The following is a 14,992-nucleotide window of genomic DNA, read 5'->3' as shown; positions in this document are numbered from 1 at the left end:
ATTTACCAGAGCCTCTCCACTGGGGCCAAACTAGTCACAGTCCAAACGCGTCACACGGAGGAACTGTTGATGCAAGTCACGCTGTCCCCAGCTGTCCTGTCCTCTTTACCTCACAGGACATCTGGGTCTTGTCCTGGGATGATGCTGATCTCGTTTGGTCATCTCCTCCAATGTTCATGACGATGAACAAAACCAAGAAAGCCGAGTTGTTGAGAAGATCTGTATCACAGAGGCATCGCCTTGAGGAGCTGTTAAACTACTTCACTTATCTTAAGAATATTGTGGTTGAGAGGAGATTCATGATTCTATCAACTAAAGTAAATTCCAGTTAATAAAGCAGCAAAACAGCCCCAGAGTATCATACCACCACCATGTTTGATTATTTTATTTTAGAAATGCTGTGTAAGTTTCAGCTTTCCAGATGTAAATGGTATGAACACCTTCTAAAAAGTATAACTTTTTATCTTTTCAGTCCATGGAATATTTTTGCCAAATGTTTTGGGAATTATCCAAAACTTTTTGGGTCAATTCAGGATTTAATCTCTCTGTTGTTTTGAAACTACAGCAGTTTAGGTCTTGTGATTCTTCTATGCGATTTTTGCCCATGAACCTTGACCTTAACTTGCTGTAGTTGTTTTGAGTTTTTTTGTGACCTTCCGGTGATGCATTCTGGGATTTTCCACTCCTGGGAAGGTTTACCGTTGTTCCTCGTTTTCTTCATTTGTGGTCATCATGGTGGTTCTCTGGAGTCCCAAAGCCATAGAAATGTTAATATCACTGCTTCTTATTTGTACTACCAGGCAGGTACTTTTTAAAATGATTTTATTTCATCTTGAAGTTCTGGTGTTACAATATATATATATATATATACACATATACATATACATATTTAATCTTTTGCCAAACCCCATTTGTATTTTCTCCGGTTATCTGTGTATAACAACACCATTCAATTAATGCTGACAACATTTAAGTGTGACAGAACAACAAAAGCAGAAGAAATCTATTACGTTATAATCCAGTTTTAATACATCCCAGTCAGATACAGCTAATCATAAAACCTCAATTAATAAAAAACTGTATTAAATGGAAACATTTTATTGCATTTGGATGTTGATTTTGCAGAATTTCCTCATGTCGAGCAAACACGTGAGAGGAACAACTCCATTTTAATAAAAGGTCGCCTCCATCAGAACCCGAGACAAAATGATCAGCCCATTTCTCATGACTGACTGGAGGCTGAGAGAACAGGAAGAAACCACAGATAAACAAATAAGCACTGAGTCAGGGGTACTTTCTATGGGATGAAATTCAGTAAGACAACACAAATGTAATGGGAGTAAAAAATGTGTCCAGTTCTCAGTCCAAGCCTGCAGCAACCAAAGCCAAGCTAATGGTCTGTATCAGAAATAAAAGCTTTGAAGCTTTAGAGTTGAAAGTAAAGATGAATTACAATGAAGGATGACTCAAAACTTTTTACAGAGTCGTAGTTTAGTGAGCCTAAAGAAAGGAAGACTTAACATTTCTGTGTAAAGTCTACATAAGCAGGCTGCATAAAATAGGAGCTGCATGCAGAAAACTCCCAGTTAGATTCTTAACTTTCTTCTGCTCCGTTATATTACAGACAGATCAGAAGGTTTTGTCTGCCTACTGAAAACATGCTTTGATAATGGTTCATAATAATCCTTTTTATCCGTTTACTGAAATGATGTAATTTTCCTTTGATAGTAAAATAGCTCGAACATTCTCGTTGTTTGAGTCTCACTCCGTTCAGTCTGGAAGTCCAGCTCGGATCTCAGATCTGCCTAAAGAAGAAAATTAAATGAATTTGTCTGAATCGACAGGTCCTCTCAATCTCCCCACACTGCTGCTGTGAGAGCGGGAGAGTTTTGCCGGCAACCACAAGGTGTGGAAATTCAGAATGACGCACGCAAAGGTCATTTTATCTAAGCAGCTTTCGCCTGCAGAGGATAACAGCAGAATTAGAGGTTAATTATTCACCTCAGGCTCCAACATCGGAATACACTGATCAGCCATTGTGAACTTCAAGCGGTGAGCAGAACATTTCCAGGGAGCGTAGGTCACATCAGAAGCAAAGGCGGAGGTGGAGATGTTTTAATTAGTCGTAGCTAAAAAGCATACTTTACAAATCGTGTGTGAAACATTTTCTTTTTGTTGCTTATGGTGCTTTGAAAATTGCCACGTTTACAGTGAGAGGCAAAGGTATTTCCACCTATTCCTCTTTACAGCCAGAATCGTCAATGTTTATCACACAAACTTCCAAATTAGGAAGACTGATGAAAATCTGCATTTGTTTTTCACTCCCTTCACTCTGACAATTAAAACCTTCACACACGTTTGCATCCCAGTGATGGACGACGCGGCTACATTTAGATGAACTATAATTGAAGTGAATGCGTTTGTGGCTGTGGCTCTGGATTAAAGCACTTTTGAGTGGTTAATATGACTAGAAGCGTTTATTTAATTAATTTACTTTTCATCCAGTTAGTAACAGTTTCCACTCGTGTGTAATTTAATTCCCGGTGTAAATTGTTGAATGCCTCGGAGGTTTGTTCGGGATCAGAACCCAACAAACAGAAATCACTGACGCTCTTTTCCTGGAAGACCACAGTTCCAGGGAGAAGACTGGGAATAAAACAATATTCCAAGCTTGTGTTTAAACCGTCATCGGGAAATGGAAAGATTACTGCACAGCTGCAAATATAACAACATATAGCAGACAGATCTACCAACATATTACCCAGAGAAACGGCCCAAAGTAGCTATGGAGGTGCTACTGAAGTCCACAGCTCCAGTTGTTGCCAAATGTTACATCATTTTAATTTCTTTTTACAAAATTGCACCATTCTGTATTGGTCTGTGACATAAATTGCCAACAATACATAGACGGTTGTGTTGTTACATGACAAAATGTGAAAAGGTTTAAAGACTGCAGATACTTTGCAGTAAATTGTAAGAACATAGTTACTAGTAGGACGAAGTCTCATTGCGCCACAAAAGGAAACGTCCACATCTCATTCAGTTTCTGAACAATTACGCCTTTAAAACTGAGCGTGCTCTAAACACGTTTAAATTAGGTTTCATGCTTCACTTTTGATTTGGTCGTAGTTAGTCCTCCTTGTACAAACTCCTAACTTCATGTGCCAAAAGCTGCTTGCTTTTGTTGTGGTCTGAGGCTTGTTGTGTGAACGGGTCCGAAGCTCCAGCTTGGAGTTCGTTTCTCTGGGTTTCTCTTTATTCTTGCTCTCGTTTTATGTTCTGTCATTTCCCGTTTTGTTTTGGCAGCACAATCCCTTATTTACGGTCCTGCTGTTTGCGTTTGTCACCACCAGCATCTGGTTCAACAGCCACCCAGTTGATTTCCCTTCGTCATGAACTCCCTCAGCTCCTCGCTGCCTTTGTTGCTGCTTGTAGTTTTCGTCAGTAGTGGTTCGTTCTTCAGCTAACTGGCTGCTTCATTATGCTTTAAGCCTCTGTTGTTGCATCCATTTACTTTATGTCAATTTTTTAAAAGATTTGTCCTCCATTACTGAAGATGCATATCTGGGTTCGGTACCAATAATTACAGAGAAATCACCTGGTGGAGACAGACCAGTCCACCAGTACGAGGACAAGAGACTTTTATATCTCTTTCATTTTATAGATTTCAATCTACACAGACAGGAATAATGTTCTTATGAGTGCATATATTTACCACCATGTTGCAGAAACCTTAGAAAGGTATTTTTGCAGTGCAGAGAGAAGAGTCGTCTTTGTTTCTCCTTCCTGTTTAGCTTGAGTCGTCTTGGTAGCTGTGCTGCTAAAGGCTTTGGCTTCCGGAGGACAAGCTGACCACTTTTCCTCACTTTCTTCTACCACTCTCCAATTTGCATTACTTGATCCAATTGAAATTTTAACTTTACATATTCTGTTGGTTGTTTTTCTCTCCACTAAACATTCTGCCTGTCTTACTGATAACTTTTTACTTTCAAAGACACTCCTACATCAGTTCTTCGTTCTTTTTTGGATATTCTGCTCCGTCTTCTCAACCCCTCTGTTGATTTTGAAGTTTTTCCTGTCAACTGCTGCTACATGCATGATCAGTACAAATGATTGCTGTGTTTGAAATGTGTCTCAAGACGGCATTTGTTGTCAATTGGTGCTACTTAAATAAACTGAATTCAACTGAACCTTCTTATGTTGTAGCAATTTGAAAGTGCCAACCCGCCTCTTCTTAGCAGATTTATTATTTCCTGAGAAACGTCACATTCAGTTTTTCCATCATTCTGACATGTCAGCATTTTCCATACTAGTACTTTGACTTCCCGTTTCTCTGTCGGCCAACCTCTACCCTTATTTAGACTGACCTCTGCACCGTTTCATGTAATAATCAAACCACTTCACTGTTTGGCTTCGTGCAGCAGTGAATGTAAACCTGTCTGGAGAAATCTCATACTGCAAACATGCACTCACAAATGAGATTTGGTAATGTCACACATATTTGTTGTTGTTCCTAATAAATAAATAAATCAATGAGAATTTAGGCAAGACTTGTTTCTCCTGTGCTGAGATTTAGAGAGCAACCGCAGCACTCTGTTTTGGGCCTCATATTTACAAAAACGTCTAAGTTTTTGTGAGATTTGCAAAGGATTTCTGTGATCAGAAAAGGATTTTCTAATTTTTTTTTAACCTCCAATCCCTGCTGTAATCACTGAAACATGAAGTCAAAACTTTAACAAAAATAAAATCTGCTGTTGTTCTTAACTCTGCAAAAGATAAAATCATTTAATGCTTTTCACCCAATTTGAACAGAGTAATTGCAATTTTATGTTTATGTCATTGAATGCACCATCAGTCTCAGCTGTCTTAGACAATGTAAAGTAAGAATTGAAAAAAAGGATAAAAAAATTAAACAAAAATTCACCAATAAGGCATAACATTATGACCCCATGTGTGCAGAAAAGCTCCAACGTGATGGGTCGACTGCAGCAGAACCTTGAAGGCATGATGGTGTCTGGCACTGAGAAAGTACCAGCAGGTTTTTTTTAATGGAACTGCAAAGAACCCGAGTTAGCTGTTCAAGACATGCATCGACACAAAATTATCATAAAAGGAGAGACTGACATTTATAAACACACTCAGGAACAAAGACCTTAACTTTCTGATAAAAAAAGGAAGAGTTTAGCCAAAATGATGTGTTAAATTTAAGAGGGAAAATGGTGAAACTGTGAAGCCTGAGAAGTACTAGCTTGGCAGCTTGACATTACTGTGGATATTCTGGTGCACTTCACAAAATAGATGGAATCAAGAGGAAAGAACAATATCGTCATGATTTGGTGAGTAGTGCAGAAGACCGAAAGTGCAACGGGATGACACAGGTGACACACAGGGGCAACTAAGGAAATGACAAACAGCTGGAACCAATTACCAAAAAAATGGCAACACAATCAAAATAATAAAAAATTATACAAAGGAACTCAAAACAACCCAGAACCAGGACAAATATGCAGAAATATTGAACTATCGCTAAACCTCAGCCAGAAAAATAAAGCTTTGGTACAAAAGGGTTTTCCTAATGAACTATGACCGTAAAAACTTAGCCAAATGAATTACAAATGTGTCCGTAACAATAAAGTTAATGTTTTGGGGTGACAATTACAAAATGCTGATTCCAGAAAGAGTGTAAGTGTGTATGAACAATGCGGTCAACAACAGGAGGGAGAGTCTCCCTCTGATCTAAGCCTAAGAAAGGATTGGCTCCTACCAGGACTAATTAAGGGGTGGAGACAACAGTTACATTTCCAGAGAGGAAAAGGTCACAATTGTACTAAACTATATTCCAAGAAAAATATTTACATAATTACAACTAACACTAACAACTTAAAAACTAAAACAAAAACAATCTGGGCCCAACAAAACCCAGAAACATCTCCCCTCCCTCTCAAAAAAATAGGTTTTCCCAGTGAGGCTGATTGAAAACACCTTTTTCAGCACTGCTCATGGACGCGCTTCCATGGCAACACATGACCAGGTGACCTCAAAGAGAAGAGAGAATGATTACAACAAAATATTAAATAAAGCAAGTTACTTCTGTCAAACAAACAATCCATTTACCAGACAAATTAAAATATACAAAGTACAAAAGAACAGCACCTGTTAGGGAGAGGGTAAATCCCTTACAGCCAGATTTCCTCCTCATGAAATCTAAAACCTGACGGAATCACAATATGTGTGTTGAAATCAGACTTGCTGCTGACTTGAGTTTGACTTCATCAAACTCAGTGTAATTGACGTGCATGTTTGTGCGTGCAGAGCACAAACCCAGCAGTGTGACTGATACCTCTCAGTCGAAGCCATGCAGACTGAGCCCCGTCAGTTCTGAGCCGATGCTCAGCGGCTCCGGGCTCGAGCACAATCACTGCGCTGCTGATTTTGGTTATGTCACCCTGTTAGTGTTAGTAACAACTTTACTGGTGCAGCCCATCACATCCCCAGGCCGTCATTATCTAACCCACTGGAGTCAAGTCACTGGGTCACGGCAGCTGCAGTCCCGACCCCTTTCCCAGAAAGTTGCACTTACGTCAGCAGTGAAAAGGGTTCAGCCTCTGATCTATTGTCACTGTTAATCCACTGTGGGAAATCAATAATGCTGAAAACAGGCCAATGTTTAGCGCTGGAGAGTAGTATTTGCTTGCACAACGCACTTTAGGTCTGAAGTCTCTACATTTCATTTGGACAAAAGAAAGTTTGAAATGCTGCGAGGAAAGTTCAATAAGACGATCAAATCTCAAATCTGCACACTGTGTGCTGGCGGTTTCCCCTTCTCTCATTGTGGACAATAAACCTACCGTTTGTTTCACAAAGAGTTCTGGTTCTGAAAGTGCCCCAACAGAATCAACAAACAAGACAAAGAGAGCTTTTATTAGAGCTTGAGTAACAACTGGATTTCAACGTTTGCAGCACACGTCTCGCATGATCCCGGCAGAAAAATATTCAGTATATCTATTGTTGTCTTTCCTACTAATTTTTCATTCATCTAGGTTTCATTTTTTAGAGCTGCAACATTTTTTTTTATGAAAAATCTGTTGTGTGATTTTAAACTTTGAGGCAAAACGTTGGAATCCTAATTTGCTTCTTTTATCTTTGGGGGGTTTTGCCACACAGGTTTCAGGTCATCAGACGCATTTTAACAAAGACAGAATGAGCAAATACACACTGCAGTTTTGCAGCAATGTTCTCACATTGAAAAAAAGCATGCTAACTTTTTTCCTCATGTTAATTGGCCAAACGGTTGATCTATATGATCAGATTATCAACCAATAACATAAAACAGAAGTCAGTCCTTGAGTTTGACACGTGATCTATTACATTTCATCACATTATCACACTGGATCATCAGATGAACCACATGCAGCGTATGACATCATATTCTATTAGTTCAATGGTAATGGTTTCACAGTATCTTAATAAATCAAATTATATCTACTATTGTCATATTAATTGATTCGTAAGTTGAACCGGAAAAATCATAGCATGCTTTTAAATTATTCTGACTTGTACGTTTAGTTAGTATGAGTATGGTTGTATTTTTTATTTTTATTCTTTGACATTTTCAGAAGAGGTTGTTGTTGAAAACATGAATTTGTTCTCAATTAACTTACCTGGTAAAAAAAAAAGACCAAATAAAAAAATATTGTATTGTGTCATACCATGCCATATCGTATCGTATCGTATCGTACCTGTTTAAGTGCAGCTTTGGCTCCTCTTTCTCCATAAACTTTGACCTCTGACATTTAAAAGTAGCCCAGAAGTAGACCTGTGGTTGATCCCTGAAACGCTAGCGCCTCCTTCCCCCCTCAGGAGCACAAAGGAGAACAATGTGGGTTTTCATTAAACACTTTGAAGCAGGACACAGAGGGGGGAGAAAAGCACATGTCCTGGTTTTAACTTTCTCATTTTGCGTCATCCCTGTCAAAACATATAAATCACAACAGTGTCATCTGATGAAACGAAGGAGGATCTGCTTCTGCTGTCTCTCATCGAGTTTCTCCTTTGCACTTCCTTCGCTCTGGTTCCCTGCTGTAGCACGTGGAAGCAGATAAAGAAATTTAATTTCAGCAGAGGCAGATATGGCAGGAATGTATGTGGACAAACAGACAGACGTGTAGCGGAGAGTGAGAGAAAAGTTGAAGCGAATGGAGGGCAGAGTGGCTGTTTGCTCTGATTTTCTCGTGTGCGTCACTCTCCGGCCCCTCGGGGGGGGGTGGGGAACGCAGCGCCTTGAAACTACCCATTGTACTTTAATCAGCTGAACTACAGTTGTGCTGGTTGAACAAATAGTATTTCTTCATTTCTGGTGGGAACTGGTAGTCGAAAAGTCACATCTACAACAGAAGAGTCTTGAAGTTATAAATGTATTTTTAGCAGGACTGGCTTGTCGCTCACCTAAACTCTCCTGCAGAAAAGTCACACATCCCCAACATTACCGACATAACTCCTCCACAGCTGCTGCTGACGCTCAGCGGGATGGCAGAGGGCCTCAAAACTGTTTAAGAGAGGCTCAACAATCACGAGGCGAAAGTTTAATTTGAGCACCAAACCCCCCGCCCCCAAACACAAATGGAAAGTTGGTCCGACGGCATCTGTGGGACGCATTCCACAGCATCTATCTGTTTGTTGTGAAAGCAATGTTAACTGACCCACTTTACAGGTCACTAATCCTGCAGGCGGGATATCACCCAGTGTCGCAGGAACTTTAATTATGTCAATTAGTGAAGCAACGTCCTCTGCAGCTGCAGGTGGATTCATCTCGCTCCCATTTCCAAACCCCGATTTATACCGATTTGCAGACAGACTTCTGTTTTTGTGTTGTTTCAGATCGTGAAGGTTAATCCTTAACGAAGATAATCAAAATTATTTACATAATCATTTTTTAAAAGTTGCCATTTCATTTATTGAGGGGAAAACAATCCATGTTTGGAAAAGTAATTATCCAATTGTTAAAAATTCTAAATTAATAGATTCAAGGGACAATTACTTTTTCAAAGAGTAATGCTAGTTTATATGACTTACTTTTATTTAAAGTGGACCTATTAAGAAAAAAAAATACATTTAGCATACTTTTGTGCTTCCATTTGGGTCTTGACTGCTTCTAAAAAATGTCTAAGAGCATTTTTTGATGTCTGGAAAATGAGATTGTTGAATCACAATTGATGGGCACTGCACTGTCACCTAGCAACCCAAACTGAGCTCCAGCATGTTTGGTCAGCTGGTTTTACCACAATACAATAGCTGCTGGAAAATACAAGAGTCTTGTTGTTGACTTAATATTCAGAAACCATTTTCTGCATTCTTGTTGATTGTGCAGGAGTCTCTTCTTCTGCTTTTCAAAGACATATGCTTATGTAATTGTGCACCTATTTGCTGTCATTTTTATGTGTGCGTGTAAACGTTGAGTTGGGTTCGCAGCCAGCAGCAGCTTATTTGGATTTAAAGTGACAAGAGGCCCTGAAACAGCTCATTCTGAAAGGATCTCAAACGAGGGAGAACTGAGCAGAATAAAACCTCATTACCTAAGAATGATTCTGTGCAAAAAAACCCTGTCATGAACATGTTTTAAAAACCTGTTCGAGGAAGCATAATAGGTCACCTTTAATAAGTGAAGCTGTCATTTGAAAACTGAGTTTTGCATTTACAGATTTTTACTGTCTACGCTTGATCATCTGAAGTGTTACAAAAATTTGGTGTGTCCTCTAAGAAGGGAAGCTACCTGCAAGACTGCACTCTGCAGATTTGAAAATGATGGGAGAGTGCATTTCATATGACATGATAATAAAGGAAGAGGACAGAAGAAGATTACTAGGGCAGAGAGGCAAAAGATCACTGGCACAAAGAGCCACGCAAACACAAGCGCACTGAGCCAGTCATGCCTCAGAGAGGAGCTTGATGCTGATGTGCAGTGAAAGGCAGAGGTGGTGCATGAGATGGAGTGTAGAGCAACTGTGAGTCAGACTGTGTTGCCGTGTCAGCTCGTCCAGACAGACGCTGCTCTCCAGGCTGTGTGTAGGTGTCTCTCAGGGGGACAGGCGGGCTTTTCCGTTATGAAACCCGGAGTTGAGGCCGGCTGCTGCTGCTGCTGCCGCCGCCGCAGCCTTTCAATTCTTTATGACACACAAAGGACCGAATTAACAACAGCTTTCTAAGCCGAGCCTGACCTGTCCGATGATGCAGCGAAGCCCTTCGTCTGAGGGGGTGACCGTGCTGCCGAATGAAATGGCTTTACATCACATGGCCATTAGCAGATTAATTGCAGGTTTTGCTATAAATCCTTCATTACATCATTCAAAAATGATGTTTAAAGCTTGTTTTACTCAAATTCACGGTTTTATCACACTGAACCGATAGCTTTGAGGTCTGGAGACTAAAATATGTACAAGACAAGATATCAGCCTTATCTGGAGATTGTTCCTACATGTGTCTGCTGACATTAGTCGAAGTGTTTCTTCCCCCCCGAAAGGCTCTGGTGGATTTGACACTTCAGCCTCGTTCTCTACCAGTCACCTTCAATGTCCCTGCAAACCACACGCTTATGCAACTGCAACGGTTTCTGTCTTAACTCAGACACACAAAGAGCTGCGAAAAATATTCACTTATTTACAGATTTCTTCTCCTTTTTCTTCCCCCACCCCCAACATTTTGTCAGATCAAAATTGACCAGTTAAACACAAAATGCAGGAATCGTGCCTCCCTTGAAGGCAACAATTGGCGACAAGCATGAAAACGGACAAGATCAGGCCACAGCCTCGCAGGTTTAAGTGAAGACTTTGACTAGGCCACTCTAGAGCCTCCATGTTGTCTTTTTCAGGCGTTCAGAGGTAGATTTGCTGGTGTATTTTGGATTATTGTCCTACCACATAAGTCAAGCAACTTTAAACTACTTCAACTGAAAGTTAATGACTGGACATTCTTCAAATGTACAACAGATGTAACATGACATACACCCTCCATATAAGTTTCATTTTTGTCCCATCAGTCCACAGAATATCTCTCTTTCTTACAGAAATAGTAGATGGACCTTTGTGTTCATTTTTGCAGAGTTGTTTTGTTTTTTTATGCATCTTTTATAAGATAGTCCTAATCAGGTGTCCATTTCTTCCCGAGTATGGTATTTTTAATACCTGGATTAACTATACCTCTATGTTATAACTATATTTTTCTGATGTAAATTTGCTCTTAATGTAGATTAACTTACTCATTTTTTTGTCATTACCCTTATGTGAATCTGCACAACTTTTGAGTTTGTAGCTCATGATTTTGATTCTCATCTACTCTTAAATTCATGAAGATCGGGGCACAATTTGCTGCTTTTGGAGATAATTTAGCCTGCTTCGTGTTGTCAGACGGGTTCTTTTTAAGTGTTTTTCTTGATGCTACAGGTCAGGTAACCAGGTCCGGATTCGGTTTCTGAATTTTCACTCAGCTTTCCAAATGAATGCTGTTAACTAGTAAATCAACTAGAGGGATGATTAAACTATCTCAAACATTTAAATGGAGCAAAAACAAAAGAAGCAAAATTATGCAAGGAGGCGTACTTTTCTTCATACCACTGTGGGGTCTCAGCTCTCACACGACGGTTATTTCTATCTCATTGGTAGCAGCTACACACATTTGAAATCTGCTCACAGAGATAAATGTTAAGGGATTTGATTTTGTTTGTTTGCGTGCCTTTGCGCCAGATGTTGCTTTTTGTTACAGCGACTAGAGAGCTTTTCCATTTTGGGAGCCCCCCTTGCCTCCATCAGTTTTTTTTTTTTTCTCTTTTCATCTCTGACGTCAATGCTTCCAGCCCGTCTCACAGTGAAAGGGTTTTCCCGCTTAGTGCCTCCTGAGAGCTGCCCCGCTTTTTCACAGGTCACTTGTGTAGAAATTGCGAATCAGCTTCCTGACTGACTTGCCAGCTTCCCCGTCTCCTTTGTTAGAGGTCTACTTTTTTTCTCTTTTTTTTTCCACACAGGTGTTTCTCTAGTGCTTTGTGAACTAATTTGTCTTTTTTTTTTTTTTCCAGCCCGGTGAAATGGCAGAGTGCACACGAACCGATGGCGTCAGCAGGATATGCGCTCACTTCCTTTGAACAAAAAGCTTGTTCCTGTCATTTGACTCGAGGCTATACAATAACGTTGGAAACAAATGAGCAGCTTGGAGGTGAGAGACGGCGTCAGTAGCGTGAAAGCCTTTGGGAAGATTTGAAATCTATTAGACAATCAGCCTGACGGGATCTGAATACGTGACACGGAGGAGGACTGATGAAAGCAACAAAAAGGGAGGAAATATAAGACAAACAAAGGGACTAAGCTTTCAGTCCTGAGTGTTAATTACCACATCATCTGTATGACTGCAAGGCTGCTGCACGACTGCCTATACCCTGCGTCCCCAACCTACGTCTCTGCCCTCCGTCCAGCTTGTGCAAACACACCCAACCTACATGAAAAAGCTTTCACACACACACACACACACACACACGAGCACGCGTATGGTTTCTGCAATCTTGTATAACCCACAGTTCAGAGAAATGAAAGGCCGACTTGTAAACAGACCGATGACTGTTGGCTGCATTGTGGAGCCGGTGCAGCTGACGTCAGCCAGACCTGATGACTTCATGTGTCCGCTGCCGCCCGAGGAGGTGACAGACAGTTCGACGGAGGAAGGTGACACCGAATAAACGAGCTGCGCAACTCAGAAACAAGGAGCTGAGAGGGGGAGACGCTCTGACGAGGCAACGCTGGTTGAAACCAAATGCTTATTGGCGCGTTATTAAATCGCTACTACCATGGCGCTGGTAGACGAATTAGCACCACATCACAGTGACAGACGGTTTCCCTCAGCATCAGACATCAAAACATAGGGTATGGGTGGGCGTTCAGCTTTGCTTTCCTTAATCGTTTTCCCTGTACGCTTCTGTTTTTTTAGGTGTTAATTTTGGGTGTGTGACAGAAAGGGGAATGAGAATTAGCATACACTCTTCTGTTTAGCAACAATTTTGAGATTTCAGTGTCCTTTACTCGCACATGCCCTTTATACCCAGGTGCTGAATTTTGCACCCTAAATGAACATAAACCAAAATCTGCTGTTTTTAGGCTTTTTCATTCAAATATTCGTCAAAGTGCATCTACATCCCCTGTAGAGGCATAACTCCGCCCCCAAACATTTTTTGAAGAATTCCACCAAAGTGGGCGGAGTCAAAATACACTGAGGGGCGTGGCCTACTGCGGGGATGAGTGGCTATGGTCAAGACGAAGAACACTGTTGCCAACTTAACAACTTTGTTGCCAGCTTTAGTGACTTTCAGACTGCAGAAATTTATTTTTTTCAAAAAAAGCGACTGGTACCAAATCTTTTTTCAGTGCTATTGGAGACTTTGGCAACAACACTTGAAGCTGACTGAGGTAGATGGTTTCATACACGAACGCGGGGCGGTGACGTAAACATTAACTAAGTTGTACCATAGTCAGTGGCGTGCCATCAGGTTGCAGTCAATGCACGTCAACTATACTTGAACAACACACACGTTGTGCAGGACAATGCAAAAACTGCACCACACCAAGCCACAGGCATCCAATAATATGCAAATGAATAAAAACATGCCAAGTAAAGCAACAATGGTCCGTTGTAACAAACAGAAAAATTTGACTGCCGTTGCCTTCGTTCATTCCAAAGACAGTTGCAGGCTAAATATTGCAAAATTAAATAATTTTGCACAAAAATATCACAATTAGGACGGAAACTAAATATTGCACCCTTAAAGACCAAAACAATATTATTTGGGTTTTAGTTACTCTTTAACCAAGCTCAGGCTTACATAAAACTGCCTCCAATAGTTAATTAATGTCCATAAAATAAACAGAATAGGATGGATTAGGGACAAAGATTAGTAACAAAACTGATTTAATTGTGGTATATGTAGTGCCAAATACTTCCTATGGACACAGCGGTCAAAAATACCTTTTTACTTTCATTATTACTACAATTTAATCTAACATCCACTGTAGTACACAACAATAAGTTTGCAGACATTAAATGGATGTAGGTTCCATCCATATAAGGTGCTTTATTAAAATGTAGCTACTGCTAACTGCATTAGTGGTTCATGCAAAAGCCCGGCTACCGTTGCTAAAAGAGAAGTATTGCTGCATGATTACTTTATTACTGCACATTCAAATATTTTCAGAGCAATAACTGATGCAATAGGGTCGTTTATTAGTGGAAATACGATCTGTTTGGACCTTCACTAGTAGACTTCTCATAGTGACAGAGGCGAGAAATGTGATCGCGCAGCAGAAAGCAGGAGTGCTAACTCTGGTGATTACAAGCCAGCTGTAACAAGAGACAGAAGCCCAGGAGTCAGGCTCAATGACGCAGCTGCTGCATGACTTCTACTCCTCGAAGTTTCCACCGAGACACAACTTCTGGCACTCCCGTGTCATAATATCACCACGAGGTGCAACGAGGCCCTGTGACTCTCTGTGATCACTGTCTCTCTGTTCTTTCTCTGTTGCACATCACGGGCCCTCTGGAGAAAAATGAAATGCTCAGGAATTTATCTGAGCATTTTACTTTAAATAAATTAGAACACAGTGTATCGAAAGTACTGCTTCTGCATTAAACTTATTTCGACATTTAGATTCAAATGTTGCAATTTGCACAGATAACCACAGCTTCTGGTTCACTAACAAATAGTTCGCCATGGCTGTTGATTTCTCTTGGTAGTTCAGCATTTACACTCTAAAAATGATCACAACCCACATAATGTCAAGACGTGCATAACATATTTGCTAGGGATGCACGATATTGGATTTTTGGTCGATATCCGATATGCCAATATACTAAAACTCATTTGGCCGATAACCGATACCAATACCTCTATTTTTTTCCTATACCTATGTGACGGAGGAGCCGTCATGAGCCGGGACTTAATTATTAGTCCGTGTCAACATGC

At 40.4% G+C, this 14,992-nt stretch overlaps 1 long non-coding RNA gene across 1 annotated transcript; it reads left to right on the top strand.

Annotated features, from left to right (window-relative positions):
* The first annotated feature begins 11,716 nt into the window (after positions 1-11,716).
* Positions 11,717-13,034, top strand: LOC106941440 (uncharacterized). The gene is made up of 2 exons (XR_001423363.1): positions 11,717-11,980; positions 12,065-13,034. It is a non-coding gene; the product is annotated as an uncharacterized LOC106941440 (long non-coding RNA).
* The last annotated feature ends 1,958 nt before the right edge of the window (positions 13,035-14,992 follow it).

This window comes from Poecilia latipinna, unplaced genomic scaffold, assembly GCF_001443285.1.
Source record: "Poecilia latipinna isolate Pla-1442-1.1 unplaced genomic scaffold, P_latipinna-1.0 Scaffold3674, whole genome shotgun sequence".
Lineage (NCBI taxonomy): Eukaryota > Metazoa > Chordata > Actinopteri > Cyprinodontiformes > Poeciliidae > Poecilia > Poecilia latipinna.
The sequence above is the reverse complement of the archived record's forward strand: the minus strand, read 5'-3'. Positions and strand labels throughout refer to the sequence as shown.